General features: G+C 51.9%; 1 protein-coding gene across 4 annotated transcripts in view; it reads left to right on the forward strand.

The window, feature by feature from the left end:
* Positions 1–18,576, forward strand: part of RAI1 (retinoic acid induced 1) — a 115,212-nt gene that overhangs the window by 18,931 nt on the left and 77,705 nt on the right. Inside the window, exons 2-3 of one of the 4 annotated variants that reach the window (XM_058157524.1) lie at positions 14,524–14,632; positions 17,008–17,098. The gene's annotated coding sequence lies outside the window, so the exon portion shown is untranslated. Of the gene's footprint in view, positions 1–14,523; positions 14,633–17,007; positions 17,099–17,687; positions 17,779–18,576 lie in introns of all 4 variants that reach the window. The other 3 variants (XM_058157522.1, XM_058157523.1, XM_058157521.1) reach the window with 3 other exon arrangements.

The raw sequence follows: 18,576 nt of genomic DNA on the forward strand, positions 1-18,576 counted from the left end.
GCCGTTATGGAATCCAAACGGGTGGGGTGTGTGAATTGTCCCCTCTTTCGTTAAGATTAGTGTAAGGATGATTGCTGACTTTGACAGACCGAGCAAAGGAGACCTTGGGGAGTTGGGGGGGCTCGGGGTCACCAGGGGCCAGAATGTCCATCGGGAGCAAAATGCTGTGTGGCTTTTGGCTTCTTTTAATCACAAAACCTAGGCTTCCCATTCCTGAAATGGCAGGGTTCATATTTCATGTCTGAAAGCTGGTAGTGTGTTTGTATCTCTGTCTGTATCTGTGTGTGTGTGTTTGTGTGTGTGTGTTAATCCGCTTGGGTAGGGAAAAAGCCACTGCCTTCAATGGTAGCTCTGAATCGGCGCATGTCCCTGCTTGAGAAATTCAAGACTTGGCAAATTAAAGCTTGAGATAAAAAAGGCCACAGTGGTGGCCTTCTAGAGGCCTCCCTGAAACTCAGAATAGAAAAGGGACTCGTTGTGCGTGCTCCCCAAATGCTTGGGGCTGACTTATGGGACGTGAGATTCCATTTTTTTTTTTTAAAAAGAGAGAGAGATAAAGAAATTGATGGGTCAATTCCAAACCAGTGTAGGAAACGGACTCTTCCAACAGTGGGAGAAGAGAAGTTGGCTGGAGAACTTCCTCTGAGTCGACTCTTCATCCCTTTTTTGCTTAAGTCAGGGGATATTCAATCTTGGCCCCTTTAAGACTTGTGGAATTCCCCCAGGGGGAATTCTGGGAGATCAAGTCCACATGTCTTAGAAGTGGCCACGGCCACGGCTTAAACCCGGAGAGGTTTATCCAGACTCTCCTTCCTCGTGTCGAACCCATAATAATTATTATTTTTTTACCACCGGTAAAGATTTCCTGGGCTCATCAGCGGAAGAGCTCCAAGCTCTTTTCTTGCTCTGTCTAATGGTGTTAAATTGATTAGCCCAAACCCCAGCGACAAATCATGGGGGGGGGGGTGTTAATAAGATTCGGAGGGCAGGGATTTGAAGGTGTTGGGAGCCCTTCCACAGCATTGCCGTAGAACTGTCAGTAAATAGCTGGATGGCTTTAAAACTCAGAAAATTGAGGGAGGGAGGAAATATCTCCTTCTCGGGGAAAACTCTCCTGGTTTTTCCTCTTTTATTGGCTTCAAGAGAAAACGCTGCCAATCACCTTCGTTGCCTCTGCACGCCTCCCCTCTCCTCTGCAACAGTGCCAAATCCCCAAACCGCACGGAGAAAAGAAGAGAGGCCGATGCTAAACAATTCTTTAAAATTAATTATTTTCCCCTTCTCGGTTCCTCCCTCGTCGTTCCAGCCACTCTCTTCTCCCCTTCCCCGTCTTCTCTCTCTCTCTCTCTCTCTCTCTCCCTGTCTCCCCAGCTAATGACTTCTAAGCACAGTGACATTTCCACACGGGCAGCCTCTAACCGTGCGCATTACATGCTGGTACATAAATTGGCCAGACGGCTCGCAGATCCCTCCAGAAGCCTTCCCTTTCGCAGGCTGATCTCCCCGGTGAACCTCATGAGATGCCTTCAGAACGGGGGAGGGGGGGCGGAGGCTAATGGGGGGCTGAGGTCCTTCCTTTTTTTTTTTTGAGCTGGTTACCTGCTCCTTTGCAGCTCCAATCCGTGGGTTTCTCACCTGTGGTGCAGTCCCCGCTCGCTGCAGTTGGCTTGGCAGAATCACAGAGGGACAGAATAACAGTGTTAGAAGGGACCTTGGAGGTCTTCTAGCCCAACCCACTGCTCAAGTAGGAGACCCAATTCCATTTCAGACAAATGACTGCCCAGTCTCCTCTTAAAATCCTCCAGTGATGGAGCACCCGTGACTTCGGGAGGCAAACTATTCCACTGGTTAAGTGTTCTCCCTGCCAGGAGATTTCTCCATAGTTCTAGGTTGCTTCTCTCCTTGATCAGTTTCCATCTGTTGCTTCTTGTCCTGCCCTCAGGTGCTTTGGAGAATATCTTGACCCTCTCTTATTTGTGGCAGCCCCTTAGATAGACCTTGAACTTGGGAGCTTGACCCGTTGAAGTTCATCCTTAACTCTGGACAATTCCAGGCCAGGATCTTAAAAACCTCCAGTGATGGAGTACCAAAAATTTCTGGAGGCAGATCGTTCCACTGGTTAATTATTCTCACTGTCAGGAGATTTCTCCATAGTTCTAGGTTGCTTCTCTCCTTGATTAGTTTCCACCCATTGCTTCTTGTCCTGCTTTCAGGTGCTTAAGAACATAGGTTGACCCTCTCATCTCTGCCTCTCAAGTACTGGAATTCTGCGAATGTTCCCTCCCCCCAATCCTTCTTTTCATAAGACTAGACATACCCAGTTCTTGCAACCATTCATCACAATAACAGAACAACAGTGTTGGAAGGGACCTTGGAGGTCTTCTAGCCCAACCCACTGCTCAAGTAGGAGACCCAATTCCATTTCAGACAAATGACTGCCCAGTCTCTTCTTAAAATCTTCCAGTGATGGAGCACCCGTGACTTCGGGAGGCAAACTATTCCACTGGTTAATTGTTCTCCCTGCCAGGATATTTCTCCAGGGTCCTGAGTCGGATCTCTCTTTGTTAAGTTTCCATCTGTTATTTCTGAGCTTTAGATATCAGAGGCAAGAAGGAACGGAAGGCCATTCGAGTCATATTTTTGTCATTTCCTTTAACCAGTTTGCCGGCCACTGCTGGAGTCCGGCTCATGCAGAAATTCAGTTTGACCCCGCTGAACCCTTCTTTCATCCTCGCCTTCTGGAGCTTTTACCACGTGATCTGGGAATGACAGCCCAGCTGTGCAACTCCACAAGGCCGTTGTTAGGAAGAGTTGAGTCAGTCCCTTTCTAGTGAAGTAAATCTGCAGGGAAAGAAATACATCCTGCTGATCTTAAAAGGATGTGGAAATCTTTTCTTCCCCACCTCCTTCCCTCCTCGGCCTTTGTGTGTTTTCTGCAGCTGCTAAGACATTCGTGTGAGCTATTATTCCAAATTTTCTTGCCAAAATCATTCCTCACTGGGTGGAGAAGCAACCATTAGTAATCAGCCTCTAATCATGCGCCAGAGAAATGTTTGCGGTTCCTTTACCGAAAAGGGATGTGAGCGGAGAGGGGCAGAGGCTTCTGGAAACCGGGGCTAGGTGGGGACATTGCCGTTGCCTTCCTCTGCAGATGCCACCAAAAGGAGCATATGGCTGCTCGCCCAATCAGGAGAGAGCGAGACAGAGACATGCGATGACGGCCAGTTCCCTTCCTGCTGGTTTTATTGAGCCTGGGTTGAAGGCGTCGCATTTGCGAGCTGCAGGGCTGGATGTAAAAGGAGAGATTCCAGAAACTGGATGGAGGAGAATGTTGGAAAGCAAAGCTGGGAGGAAGGGCCTTGGCAGAGCCCGACGTTGAAACAGATTTTGGAACAGGACACATCTGGGAGAAGAGCATCATAGATTCCTCGGGGAGGAAGGGACCTTGGAGGTCTTCTTTTTTTTGTTGTTAGTTGCGAAATCATGTCCGACCCATTGCGACCCCATGGACCACGTTCCTCCAGTCCTTCCTGTCCTCTACCATCCTCTGGAGTCCATGTAAGCTCCCACCGACTGCTTCAGGGACTCCATCCAGCCACCTCGTTCTCTGCCATCCCCTTCTTCTTTTGCCCTCCATCCTTCCCAGCATGAGGCTCTTCTCCAGGGAGTCCTTCCTTCTCATTAGGTGGCCAAAGTATTTGAGTTTCCTCTTCAGGATCTGGCCTTCTAAAGAGCAGTCAGGGTTGATCTCCTCTAGGACTGACTTGTTTGTTTGCCTTGCGGTCCAAGGGGCTCACAGGAGTCTTCTCCAGCACCAGAGTTCAAAGGCCTCAATTCTTTGGTGCTCAGCCTTCCTTATGGTCCACCTTTCACAGCCATACATTGCAACATAGCCTTGACTATACGCACTTTTGTTGGCAGGGTGATGTCTCTGCTTTTTAATACGCTGTCTAGATTTGCCATAGCTTCTAAAAAAGAGGTTGAGACTCTCGAAAAAGTGCAGAGAAGAGCAACCAAGATGATGAGGGGACTGGAGACTAAAACATATGAAGAGCGGTTGCAGGAATTGTGTTTGTCTAGTCTAGTGAAGAGAAAGACTAGGGGAGACAGGATAGCAATCTACCAATATTTGAGGGGCTGCCCCAGAGAGGAGGAAGGGGATCAAGCTATTTTCCAAGGCACCTGAAGGCCAGACAAGGAATAATGGATGGAAACTGAACAAGGAGAGATTCAACCTAGAAATAAGGAGGAATTTTCTGACAGTGAGAACAATCAACCTGTAGAACAGAAGTTGCCTACGGAAGTTGTGGGAGCTTCATCACTGGAGGCTTTCAAGAAAAGATTGGATTGTCATTTGTCAGAAATGGTGTAGGGTCGCATGCTTGAGTGGGGGATTGGACTAGATGACCTATAAGGTCCCTTCCAACTCTGTTAATCTGTTAACCCCCTGCACAAGACAAGAGTCTATACACCATAACAACTGCACTTAGACTTATAAACCACTCCATAGTGCTTCACAACCTTCTCTAAGCAGTTTACAGAGTCAACATTTTGCCTCCAGCATTCTGGGTCCTCATTTGACCGACCTCAGAAGGTTGGAAGGCTGAGTCAACCTTGAGCCAGTTGGGATTGAACTCCTGGCAGTGAGCAACCTGCTTTATTGCCTTCTAACCAGTGTGCCACTATGGCTTCTACCGTGGACACCACCACCATCCTGGACAAATGGCTGTCCAATCTTTTCTTGAAAACCTCCAACGATGGAGCATCCCTAACTCCAGGAGGCCAGCTGTTCCATTGCTTCATCGCTCTCCCCATCAGGAAATTCCTCCTTATTTCCAGATCGGGTCTCCCTCGCAAGAGCTTCCACCGGTTGCTTTTTGTCCTGCCCTCAGGTACTACGGAAAATAAATCAACACTGGGACAGCCCTTCAAGTGTTGGAGGATGCTATCATGTCTTCCCCAAAGCCTTCTGGTTTTCCCCCTCTCCATTTTCCCCTTCTCCAGTAGATGTTCTTCAAGATGTCACGGACAACCCTTCCTATCTTCTCAGTGGCCAGGTCAGTGAAGAGGGTTGGGTGTTGTAATCCAGCCCCTTCATGGGAGCAATTTGAGTGTTGAGCTCCTTGCCTCAATCAAAGGGGCAGCAAAGAAGTCCACTTTCTCCCCCAGGAGAAGATCTGGTCAGTGACCCTGTTGAGATGCTACAAGAAAAGGCTCCTGGAGATAGAAACGGAAGTGGAAATTCAAAATCCAGGCTGCTCCCGCTGTACAGAGAAATGGGTTTTGGGCATCAGAGGAATCTGTAAGACAGGATCTGACATTCCAAGCAAGGTGCAGAATTGCCATTTTTCAAATTTTAGGGCATTGGCAAAACTGGCTGGCTGGGGATTCAGCCTCTAACAAAGGGCTGTGGAAGAGAAGGACGTGGAGTTTCCCCACTGAGATATGATGCCCAGATAAAATTGCTCTTTGCGGTTCATATTTATTTATTGTTGCTTTTAAAGGGATAAATAGAGGCTGTAGCAATAGGAAAAGAATCACTGTTAAGGGCTAGAAAGTGTGGAGTTTAACTGTTCTCTCCCCTGTGGCCTTGGTGAGGAATCTCCTCGGGGTTTTGCAGCAGGAGGAATATTTCAGATTTCTTGCAACCTTCTTTCCCCCCCTTTTTTTCTTTTTGCAGAGCTGGGAATTTACTGGGGGAGGGGAGGCAGGGGAACAGGGAAATGAGAGTGGGGGTGGGTGTTCCCCAACAAGGAAGGGCTGCAGGGTTTCCCCCCCCCCAGGGTCGTTGAGAGCAAAGGTGCGTTAATAATTTGGCATTAGAATAAGTTTTTTAATGATTATCTTGTATATAAATGTTTTATGTGCCTGTGAACCGCCCTGAGTCCTTCGGGAGATAGGGCGGTATACAAATATGAATAATAAATAAATAAATAAATAAATAAAAGGGATTACAGGACATGTATGTGGCCAGAGAGATTTCCGCCCTGTAAAAACTTGGCAATTCCTTGGAACTAAATGCAGAGAAGTTGAAGACTGATTTAAAAACAAAAGGATAGAGTTAAATTGTGAGTTTGGCCCTGACTCTTTCTCGATCAGGTGATTGAAGAGGGGTCTGGACAAATGCAGAGAAATGGGGTAATTCACAGCCCCTCCTCTGGAACCCCAGTCACCGGTGGAAGAAAGGGGGTCTTTTGGGGGGATAACCAAGACGGATTAGGTGTCTCTACAAACCATGATGAGACCCCGTGGGAGGGTTCCCCATAAATACAGATAGTCCTCGACCTACGATCACAGTTGAGCCTCAAATTCCTGTTGCTAAGTCACAGAGTTATTAAGTGACTTTTGTCTCCATTTTACGACCTTCCTTGGCCACAGTTACTAAGTGAATCCCTGCACCCGTTCAGTTAGCAACGAGGCTGTTAAAGTGAACAAGGCTTCCCCATTTAACTTTTCTTGAAAGAAGATCCCAAAAGGGGATCACGGGATTCCCCCCCCCCTCCCCCGCACAGAGCAACCGCCATAAATAGGAATCCGTTGCCAAGCGCCTGACTTTGGATCACATGACCCTGGGGATGCTGCATTGGTCGTAAGGGTGAAAAACCGGTCATCCGGTCACTTCTTTTTCCCAGGGCCGTTGTCACTTCGAACGGTCACTAAGCAAGCTGTTGTAAGTCGAGGACTACTTGTAAGGAGTCTGCCCACCCACCCACCCACCCCCCCGGGTTTATTTTCCTACCATGAGCGCTGTGCAGGGGACCAACCCTGGTATCCTGTGTGCACAAAGGGCCCTTCTGAGACAGAGGAGGATCTGGGGCAAGGCCGGTCCCCAGGGTAGGGGGTGGGGGTGTCACCTGAGCACAGAAGCCCCCCCATTTCTGAAGGCTTGATCAGGTGGGGAAGGAGCCGATCTTAGAATTGGACGCCAAGGGGGACATTTAGCTTCAGTTCCTGGCGCTAGACAGAAGGCAGTTTGTGCTGGCAGGCAATTGCCGCCAGAGTCATTTATGGCTGTCATTGCGTCCCATCTCGCCCCCCCTCCCCCACCAATAGCATTTCCCCCCCCTCCCAATTCCCTGATGTGCCTCCCTTCTTCTTTTGATGGATCCAATCCTATCTGCTGTGCGCCTGGTTTTCCAGCTCCTTGCTAATTGCTCTGAGCAGCGCCGTGCTCAGAATAAAAGGTGACTCCTTTGCACCTCGGCCTCCGTCTTGGGGGGGGAGGTGTTGGGGGGGGAGAGACAGGCAGCCCCCCTATCTTGGGTGGGAGAGGCAGGAACACATGAGGAAGGAGAAACAACGAAGGAAAGGGGGGTGGGAAACGGTTTCTGAAGCCTGGAGGGGGCCAGGGAAAAAAAAGGAAGAAGGATGAAACGGAGTGTCAGTTTCCCGCTGATGCGTGTTTGTACATGCAGAGGCCTTCATGCCCACAGTCCTCATGCATGGTTATTTTATTTTATTTTATTTTATTTTGGGAGAGGGGGGGAGGTGTATTGGCAGCTGTGGTGTTTTTCTCTGTCCTGGTGGGTCAGTAGACCGTGGAGGGCTCCTCTACGGCGGCCACCGGCCAAGTTGGCATTTCCTCTTTTCCCAATCCTTCATGGCTAAATGTCCTTCTTTGCCTGGCTTTCAACATGCAATTGGGGAAAGTATTGATTTCCTGCCATTTCTTCTGTCGGTGGACTCCAGAGCAGGTCTCGGTTAAAATAATCATCGTGGCGATTGCTGTAGCAAGGACCGTTTTGGAAAAAACGTGCATAAGCAACGCGACCCGCTCTGGTCCCGCTCGCCATCGTCTGCTGGCCTGAGATAAGTCCAATTGGACTTGCTTTTGAGGAGACTCCCCAGGGGATTACACCGGTTAAGACCCCCCCACAAGCTTCTTTGGGATTTAAGGGCATCTTTCTCCTTTCCAAATCCTCACCTCATGAAGGGTGGCTGTGATAGTATCTACCCCAAGCGCCTCTGAGTTAGTTCTCATCCTGTCCTTCTTCAGGTGTGGAAGGGCACACCTGCACTTTTATAGAACAGCTTAAAAGGACGATCTAGGTTTGCTTTCGTAGTTACAGGCCGTCCTTCATTTAGAGACCGTTCAGAGTTATGATGGCACCAAAAAAATGACAGATTACTCTTTTTCACACTTTTTTAAAATTTGCATTTATATCCCGCCCTTCTCCGAAGACTCAGGGCAGCTTACACTACGTCAAGCAATAGTCTTCATCCATTTGTATATTATATACAAATGTCAACTTATTGCCCCCAACAATCTGGGTCCTCATTTTACCTACCTTATAAAGGATGGAAGGCTGAGTCAACCTTGGGCCTGGTGGGGCTTGAACCTGCAGTAATTGCAGGCAGCTGTGTTAATAACAGACTGTTTTAGCAGTCTGAGCCACCAGAGGCCCTTACGACAATTGCAGCATTCTCATGGTCACCTGATCGTAATTCGGATCCTTGGCAGCCGGTTCGTATTTATGATGGTTGCGGCATCCTCAGGTTACACGATCCCCTTTTGCGACCTTCTGATGTGCAAAACCCGATGTAAACAAATATATTTCGACGTCTGGCCCAGGGGAAAGGACCTCTCTTGTGCCCTGGGTTCAGAGGCGGTAAGGAGCAACCCACAAAATCTAAGATGTAATCGAACCAGAGAACGTGGCTTGGACGTTGTGGCCCCACCACTCGATCAAGGATGATAGGCCTTGCAGTATGCTAGGGGAGATCCAGGTTTCTCGGGAAGAGGAAATGGGATGAGCGGCACAGACCTACACAGTAGCACGCTGCTTGGGTCATGGGTTCAATCCTTCAACCTTCAGCCTCGTGAACTGGTGGGAATTGCCCCATTTCTTGTCAGGATGAACGGGAGGCCAACATGGCGCTCTGCGTGCACCTCCATCGATGGGAGAGAATGAGGCCCTTCCCAGAGGGCCAAAATCAGCCACCATGGCTGAAATTAGACCGTTTTTCATCTCAGTTGGCTTCTGGGCGAGGACGGACGGATGGAGCACCACCAACCTTTCCTTCAGGCAGCAAAACCCTTCGGGCTCCCCACACGAGAGATGGCATTGAGCGTGGGGAGAAAGAGCTAAAATGGCAGGAGGAGAAAGCTCCAGGCCAGGACCCAAATGGAACGCGACCACCGTGGCTATTGTCGCAATCCCGTGTGTTGGCAGCTGGAGGGGTCTAGGCCAGGCCTTTAGTGCCGTTCCCGGTGCCCAAGCCAGAACAGATGGCAACGCAGAGGAGAGAGCGAGGGCTCCATTGTCATGGCAGAAGTCCTGGCAGAACAAGAGCGGGGCTAGAGGAGAGGCCGTCACTGGGCCAAGTGCCACCCTAAGCCGATAAGGATGCGATCCAGAAAGGACCAACTTTGGATTTCAGCAAAATATCTTTCGTGCGATTATCACGATGGAGCGAAAATTCGATCCGGTGACTTGATGCCCATTGTCTCCCGATCAAAAGAATGAATTGCGGCAAAGCATTTGATTGAATCGGGTGCCCACTTCAATGGTTGCCCCTTCAGGCAGTTTGATTGCAGGGCATTGGCTCCCGTGGGAGGGGTTCAAAGTGTCCTATAGGTGGTTCTCGACTTACAACCGTTTGTTTAGTGACCGTTTGAAGTTACACCAGGAGTGGGAAAAGCAATTTATGACCAATCTTCGCACTTATGACTGTTGTGGCCTCCTCACAGTCATGTGATTAAAAAACCCTCACAAAAAACCCCAACTTATGACCAGTCCTCGCACTTATGAATATTACAGCAGACCCACGGTCATGTGATCAAAATTTGGGTGTGTGGCAACTGGCACAGATTGCATTTAGGATGGTTGCAGCACCCGGGGGAGGGGTGCATGTCATGTGATGGCCCTTTGCGACTTTCCAGGAGACCTCCTCCAAACAACCTCCATGGGGGAAGCCTGATTCATTTAACAACCGTGTGATTCGCTTAACAACCGTGGCAAGAAAAGGTCATAAAATTGGCCGCAACTCCCTTAACTCCTTTTGCTTAGAATGTAAATTGGGATCCTAAGTTGAGGACTAGCCTGTATTGGATCAAAGCTTTCCATTGGAAGAGGAGCGTTGAATTGGATCGGAACCAACTCGTGTGTCCTTGTGGACCCATCTCAGTTATGTGTTTAGTTTTCCTCCCTTTTGGTCACCTGGGAAGTTGGTCACTTGGTCTGGGGGTGGTTGGGGGACCCCGTTTCTAATCCGGCTGTCTGGCATGGGCCCTGATCCTGCTCACCCTGCCTCCCCTGGCCTTCAGGTGGGGAGCAGGAATTTCCTCCACCTGCCAGGAGGACAGATCGCTCTCCGGCACTGGCGGCCTCTTTCCTTCCTCCCTGGAGGCCGGTGGGAATTAGCGGATGACTCAGAAGGCCCCAGGACGGCTGCCGGAACGTGACCACAATGCAATTACCCTTTTTTGGGGGGGGGGAACAGATTCGTTCGACAGCGAGGAGCAATTTCGCGCATGAGCCGGTGGAAGCACCTGAGGGCACGGGGGTCCGGGCCCCTCCCCCGGAGTCGTCAGAAGGAGCGCCATTTCGTTTGCATAAGTTAATTTATTTAAATGGAAGCCTGCTCAAAACGGTTGAGTGCTGAAGCAGCGCTGGAGGCAGACAGACGGGGAGCCATTTACCCAGCGCTAAAATAGACCTCCTTGGTTTGGTGGCCAACAGAGAGGAGCTAAAATAAAACAAAGGCTGTCATTTGGAGACCAGGAGACCCACCGACTCACTCGACACGCCAACACTGGACAAAACCTTTACGAGAGCCGAGGAAAGCTAGCAAAAATGGTGGGAACTCTGGTTCAGGAACCTTCCGCTGACTTCAACTTATCACTTGTCATTTAGTGACTGAAAATACGACAGACCCCCCACCCCAAAAAGGGTACGGATAGTCCTTGACTTACGACCATAATTGTGCCCAAAATTTCTGTTGTTCAGTGAGACCTTTGTTAAGTGAGTTTTGCCCTGTTACATGACCTTTCTTGCCAGGGTTGTTAAGCGAACCACTGCAGTGGATAAGTTAGTTACCTGGTTGTTAAGTGAACCCAGCTTCCCCCTTGACTTTGTCAGAAGGTCACAAAAGGGGATCACGTGACCCCAGGACACTGTGACCGTCATAAATATGAGTTGGTTGCCAAGCATCTGAATTTTGATCATGTGGTCGTAAACTGTGAAAAACAGTTATAAGTCACCTTTTTCTGTGCCGTTGTAATTTTGAACGGTCACTAAATGAATTGTTGTATTACGACCCAGATTTGAAGTTCTGAGTTCTTGCCTCTGTGGTCGCTTGACCGAATTTTCAGGGTTTGGTAACCGGCCTTCATTTACTGATGTTTTCCATATTCTGGGCTCACGTGACCACGATTTGTGATGGGTTGTTGTTGTTTTTTGCTGGAAACTGGTGTTTACAGTGCTTCCGGTTTGCAGCAGGAAATGGAGCAGCTTCCCTGGGGAAATTTTATTAGGAATTTTCCAGCGCTTTGTAACTTGGAGATTGGAGAAGTTTCATAAGTTGAAGGGAGGAGAGGACGAAAGATTCCCAGGCCTGATGCTCGCCAAAGGCTGCCAGTTATCTTCCCACGGTTTTCCAGGCCACGAAATCATTCTTGGATTCTTTCCAAGGGTCTTCTGAACGTTTGGCCAGATGAGATGAGGGTCCGGTGGGTGGTTTGGGCAAAGATTCTGTGTGTGTGTGTGTGAGAGAGAGAGTTGTGTCCTTTCCAGGTTACCTCGAAATGAGTAAACATAGTATTCATTGAAGAAGCACTGATAAGCTAAAGGAAGAAATTGTTCAGAGCTTCAGATTTTTCATCCCTGCCCCGCCTACTCCCTCCTTTGGCACCGCCCCCTCTGTGTGGCCACACCCCCTGGCCCAGCACTGTCTTACACCAGACCACCCCCCACTCGGTCTTTAGCCCCCCAAAGCTGCCAGCTGGGTTTTTCTGCAGCTGCTTGTCCCCAAGATCTCTGTGCCTCTTGGGCAGCTGGGGAGGTGGGTTGTCAGCCGGACGAGGATCTCCCTTCCTTGGGGGTTCTGGTTTTCTGAAATTTCCTCTCCTTTGCAGAAGCCTCCCACCCACCCACCCCCGACCCCGTTTTCTTGGCTAGAAAGGGGGAGAAACGCAGGCAGCTTTGCAAACCTTGGTGGGTCTCTTTGCAACATCTGTTCGGAATAAAAGGGCCTTTCGTGGCTTCGCTGGAGCTGCAGCAGCCTTGCATGGAAATTGAATCTCCACACAGCCCCCTCCCAACCCGTTTGTCTTCTCCTTGAGAGGAGACCTCCTCCCCCCTCCCCGCCCAGCCTGCCCGCCCCGCCTTGACCTTCCTCTGCCTCTCCTATGGGCCACATGAAAGCCGCTGTCTGCTCTGCTACCCCCCCCCCTCTCCACCATCGGAATAAAAGGAATTCTAATAAACCGCGGGGAGGGGCTCGCCATTCACTCTTTCCATGGAAACCGAAGAGGCTGACCCCGAGCAAGGGCTCTGCGGCTTGATCCCCCCTCGGTCACGGCAGGAAGAAGAAGAGGGAGGCGATTGAAAAGAGATTTGGGGGGGGGGGAGAGAGAGAAAGCTTTGGAACCACAGCAGTCCTGCCTCCTTCAAGGACAGCCTGGTGCAAAAGAGTGAGGCTGCTGGCTCACTTGGGAAGACGGGAAGGAGAGCAACCTTCCAGCCAGGAAATCCTGCTTCTTGCCATCGCAGTTTTGGGGTGTGTGTGTGTGTTCCACCCCATTAGCCTGCTGGCCATGGAGTCACGGTGCCTTGCTTCCTGTCTCGGACCTCTGCTCTCCTCTTCCCTGTCTCTTGTCAGCCGCAAAGGAGGGGAGGGGGCGTCTTTGATTTGGACAATCTGTGCCTTTCCTTTCTCTCCCCTTCTGGACCTTCTCTGGCGCTCCTTTGGTGCCCACCATAGAGTGATGGATTGTAGGGCATCTTGCCAGCCAGCTGCCCATGGCTGCTGCCCAGTGGTGGGATTCAAGTAATTTAACAACCGGTTCTCTGCCCTAATGATTTCTTCCAACAACCAGTTCGCCAAACTGCTCAGAAAGTTAACAACCGGTTCTCCCGAAGTGGTGCGAACTGGCTGATCCCCACCACTGCAGCTGCCCATGGCGGCTTGGCTGCTTAGGTCCTGTCTGGGTCTTGAGAACTGGGTGGTGGTGGCCGGGGGGGGGGGGGGGGAGGGGAGCCTGTAACCTGAGGATAAGAGTTCCCCCAATGCTCAGTGCCTCCCCAGACATCAGGTCTGGCCTTCCTGGCCTTCTCTTTAGGGTGGGGTACTGAAGTTAAGTACAGGTAGTCCTCGCCAAGTGACCACTCATTCAGGGACCAAAGTTATGATGGCACTAAACAAGGAAGTTTGTGGTCGGCGATCCTCAAAGTTGTAGCCATTGCCACATCTCGGTGTCACCTGAGCAAAGCCGATGCAGAAGCTGGCAGGAAGTTACAAGTCGCAGCCATGTGACATTGCTCTTAATGACCACATGCAATTCACTTAACGACTGCAACCAGAAGTGCTGTTGTGAGTGGGACTTTTTTTTGCTTAATGACGGCATCGCTTAGTGACAAAGTTTCCAGTCCCAATCATTGAAGATTACCTGGGAGTGGACAGACAAAAGGAAAGGTTTCTTGAAGCAGCGGGTAGGTAAACTGTGGAACTTGCCGCCACAAGGTTGGGATGATGGTTTATCTCCCAGGCAGTTTTGGAAAGGTCTTGGGGTAGCCTGGCTCCAACTTTCTGTACCCCTTGCTGGGTTTCCTGTGGGGCTCTTTTCTTCTAAAATACAACTGCCCCAAAGCAAGGTGGACTCACAGATGTGGGAGGCAGCTCCCTGCTCCCCAAGTTGCCCCATTGCCAGTTTTCAGGCTATCAATCGATCGCTCAATCAGAATAGAGTTAGAAGGGACCTTGGATGTCTTCTAGCCCAACCCCTGTTGAACCAGGAGACCCTATATCATTTCAGACAGGTGGCTGTGCAATTTCTTATTTAAAACCTCCAGTGATGGACACACACACACCCCCACAACTTCTGGTGGCAAGCTGTTCCACTGGTTTATTGTCCTCACCATCAGGAAGTTTCTCCTTCGTGCCAGGTTGTCCCAAAGGTGCTTTTTTTCCAAGAGGCAACTGGACTTTCTTGTTTTTCTTTTAAAGACGTTTCACTTCTCATCCAAGAAGCTTCTTCAGCTCTGACTGGATGGTGGGGAAAGTCAGAAGCCGGAGAAGCTTCTTGGATGAGAAGCGAAACGTCTTCAAAGAAAAACAAAGAAAGTCCAGTTGCCTCTTGAAAAAAGCACCTTTGGGGCAACCAGGACCTTTCATTCCAGGTTGCTTCTCTCCGTCCGTTGCTTCTCGTCCTGCCTTCAGGTACTTTGGAGAATAGGTGGACCCCCGTCTTCTTTGTGGCAGCCCCTCAGATACTGGAACGCTGCTATCATATCCCCCCTAAGTCCTCCTTTTTTCTAGAATAGGCATACCCAGTTCCTGCAACCATTTTTCCTTATGTTTTAGCCTCCAGGTCTCTGTGAGCTGACTCTGACCCAGCCTTCCTTGTGAATGGGATGGCTTCCAACCCCACCCAACCCCCAGACATCCCCAGCCGGCTCAAGCTATGTTGACGGTGAGGATTGTAGTCCGATGCAGCTCCAGGTTCGGAGGTCTGTAGCATCTCAATGTCAATGATCTCTTAATACTTTTCAAATTGGTTCTATAGCCGTCTGTCCGTGCTGCATCCTCTAATTCCAGCACATCTGGAGGCTGTCCGCTTTGGGGCCCCCCGGCTAGGATTGTAAATCTCTATCCCTCCCCCCTCCACCCTCCTGGTCTTTGTTACTCCAAAAAGCACTGTGCGTGCCTGTGTGTGTGTTAGCAGAGGGCCGTGGTTAAAAGTGAGCGGGTTGGATTTAGATTTGGGGAAAACCTCTACCCTCTTGGGGCTCTGCGGTTGATTTGGGGAGCCTGCCAAGCGGCCCTGGGGCACAGAGATGGGCAGGGTTGCCCCCTTGCTTGGAGAAGGGGCAGGAAGGCTGGTGAAGAAGAGGATGAGAGGATGGCGACCCGCTCCTTGGGCTCTCCTACGGCTTTAATCCTGCCCCTAAACTAGGGGTTAACTACCTCCGCAAGAACTACCTGGGGTGACAAGAGACCTTAATGGAGGCCTGACTGCCCCCCCTTCTCCCTCCTGCGTGGGAGAATCACCCCCTGGGTCAAGAGGTCGACGACGACGGTGGGGAAGGGGGGGAAGAGAGCCTTTTTTTTTTTTTTTTTGCACGATTCCGGCTGGGCTTGAATCCGCTTGGGAGGAAGCCCCCTCCCCTTGCCCAGCCTCTCTAGGGAAAGGAGGGGATCATCCCTCCCCTCCTGCATCCCGTCCGGGCTGCCAGAGGGACGGAGGCTTCCTTTGTTCCCTCCCCCTCCCAGCCTCCTTTCTCCTGCCACTCCAGAACCCAGCCTCCACACCGGGGAAATCAGATGCCACCGACTCTCATTTGCCAGGACCCTGCCTCCCCCTCCCACGCCCCCCCCCATCAGCTCAGAGATCCGAGCTGCGTCAGTCACTGCCTGTTTGATCCGCCTGCAGCTGCCCGAGCGATGCAAAGCTCCAGGTGCGCCGTGCCCTCCTCCCCCTGGATGGGCCCACCCCCCTCTATTCTCGGCGCCCCCTCCCCAGCTCCCTGCTGACCCCCGGTGACCGCTCTTTGGCCTCCCGCCATTCTCCTTCATCCCGGCGGAGGCTGGGGAGCGCATCCCCCGCCCGCCCTCCCTCCCCACGCCCCCCATCAGCTCAGAGATCCGAGCTGCGTCAGTCACTGCCTGTTTGATCCGCCTGCAGCTGCCCGAGCGATGCAAAGCTCCAGGTGCGCCGTGCCCTCCTCCCCCTGGATGGGCCCACCCCCCTCTATTCTCGGCGCCCCCTCCCCAGCTCCCTGCTGACCCCCGGTGACCGCTCTTTGGCCTCCCCGCCATTCTCCTTCATCCCGGCGGAGGCTGGGGGAGCGCATCCCCCCCCCGCCCGCCCCCCCTCCTCCCCCTCCTCCCGGGGTTGGATTTCAAGGCGAGGGAGGGGCGCAGCCAGCCACGAAAAGGCGGTGGAAATTGCTCAGCTCTCGACTCTCCCTCCCTCCCTCCCTCTCTCTCTTTTTGCCATTCTTTTCGTTTTCCCCGACTCGCCTTTCCACGTTCAGTTGCGCGGCCGTTCTCCGCTCTTCCTCTTTCATTAGCGTTCACCTTGATGCTGAAGGAGGAAGGGGGCCGGGGGGGGGGGTTTAAACAACTCTGCAGCTTTTTTGATTCCCCCCCCCCACTTTCCTATACCGCCGCTTGCAACCCTCCCCCCACGCCCCCGAGCCCGACGCACCGCGGGCTGCCTTGATTTCTGATTGCTATTCTTGGCACAAGCGCGCGCGCGCACACACACACGCGCACACACAGAGAGAGAGGCAGAGGCGGTGAGGGTGTGGGGGGGGGAGGCTTGGATCGCGCATCACACGTTGGCAAAGCTGCCACCCACTCGAGAGAAAGCAGCGCGCAGTACCGTCCCTGTCTCCCCTTGAAACGCAGCGGCAGCCGCGTCGGGGATCCTGATGTCTCTATAGCCGAAGTGCGAAGAAGCCCCTCTCACCCCCCACCCGCCCCCTTCCTTCCTTCCTTCCTTCCCCTCCGGCACTTTACCTCTCCCCCCCTCCCTTTCTCTTCTGCTTTTAGCAGTCTGCAGCCAACCCATCAAATCTCCCCCTTCTGCATGCGCGCGCGCGCACACACACACATCTACACACACCTCGTACGCCGCACACATACCCGCCGCTTCTTCAACCCCCGGCATTAAAATTTCAAACGGGATGCTACGGGGGCCTTTTTTTAATTACCTGCTGTCCCCAGCGGCTTGTGAATAATAGCTGCTGGAAGACCTCCAAAGGGCTACGGGAGAGAAGGAAAGGAAGGAAGGAGCGCCGATTCTGCTACTCCCTACTCATCCCCCTCTCCCTCCTTCCTAAGGATTTAATCGGTGGCCGTCGCTTGTGTGGACGCAGCAAAGAGAAGAAGCGCTGAAGAGCGGCAGTCGGGAGAGCTGGAGAACACCTTGCAGGTACTATGGAAATTGGGGAGGGGGACGTGGACGGGGGGGGGCTGGGAGGGAGGGAGGAGAGACAGCCTTTGTGAATGCTTTGAGGTTCCATTGGTGGGCTTGCAGAAATGCTCTCTGGCCATTCATTCACTCATTCATTCATTCCCTCGTTCCCTTGTCTTCTTCCGCTGATGCCATTTGCCACTCGAGTGCGCTTGGGGAGGAGAGGCGTTGAGAAGAGCAACGCGGGAGGGTGGGGGTGGGAGGGAGGAAGGCGGCTTGGTACCACCTCCTCCCTCCCTTTCTCTTCTGCTTTTAGCAGTCTGCAGCCAACCCATCAAATCTCCCCCTTCTGCATGCGCGCGCGCGCACACACACACATCTACACACACCTCGTACGCCGCACACATACCCGCCGCTTCTTCAACCCCCGGCATTAAAATTTCAAACGGGATGCTACGGAGGCCTTTTTTTAATTACCTGCTGTCCCCAGCGGCTTGTGAATAATAGCTGCTGGAAGACCTCCAAAGGGCTACGGGAGAGAAGGAAAGGAAGGAAGGAGCGCCGATTCTGCTACTCCCTACTCATCCCCCTCTCCCTCCTTCCTAAGGATTTAATCGGTGACCGTCGCTTGTGTGGACGCAGCAAAGAGAAGAAGCGCTGAAGAGCGGCAGTCGGGAGAGCTGGAGAACATCTTGCAGGTACTATGGAAATTGGGGAGGGGGACGTGGACGGGGTGGGGGGCTGGGAGGGAGGGAGGAGAGACAGCCCTTGTGAATGCTTTGAGGTTCCATTGGTGGGCTTGCAGAAATGCTCTCTGGCCATTCATTCACTCATTCATTCATTCCCTCGTTCCCTTGTCTTCTTCTGCTGATGCCATTTGCCACTCGAGTGCGCTTGGGGAGGAGAGGCGTTGAGAAGAGCAACGCGGGGAGGGTGGGGGTGGGAGGGAGGAAGGCGGCTTCTGGGTACCACCTCCCTCCCTCCCTTCTTCCCTCCCTCCGGCTCTCTCTCTCTGTCTCTCTTTCTCTCTCTCTGGGGCCAAAGAGGGGCCGGGCTTGGAGGGTCGGTGGGGATTCGGGATACCAGTAGAGCTAGCTGTCTTTGGTGGTCCTTGCCTTCCGAAATCTGTGGGAAGGAGAAGTTTGGCTCTGCCGAGGGAAGGACTGTTTCCTCTCTTTCTGAAGGGAAGTTTAATGGCTGTTAAATCGCCCTGGGTGTGTGTGTGTGTGTGTCTGAAGATTTGGCACAGCTCTGAAAATGTCCCAGGAGAGCCCAAATTCTCATTTCCCTCTCTCTCTTCTCGCCAAAGATCAGGGATCTTAGCTAGGGTTGGTCAGGGACCCCTTCTCCCCACTTGGAAGGGGGAAAGGAGTTCTGTTCCCAGGGCAAATATATCCACCTCCCACCCACCTCCTCTATTCTCTTCTGCCTTTGGCCATAAAGAGGTGGGCTCTCAAAAATGCAAACCCAAGAACCTCTTGAGAGAGGATGGTTGT

The sequence above is a fragment of the Ahaetulla prasina genome, chromosome 14 (genome assembly GCF_028640845.1).
Source record: "Ahaetulla prasina isolate Xishuangbanna chromosome 14, ASM2864084v1, whole genome shotgun sequence".
Lineage (NCBI taxonomy): Eukaryota > Metazoa > Chordata > Lepidosauria > Squamata > Colubridae > Ahaetulla > Ahaetulla prasina.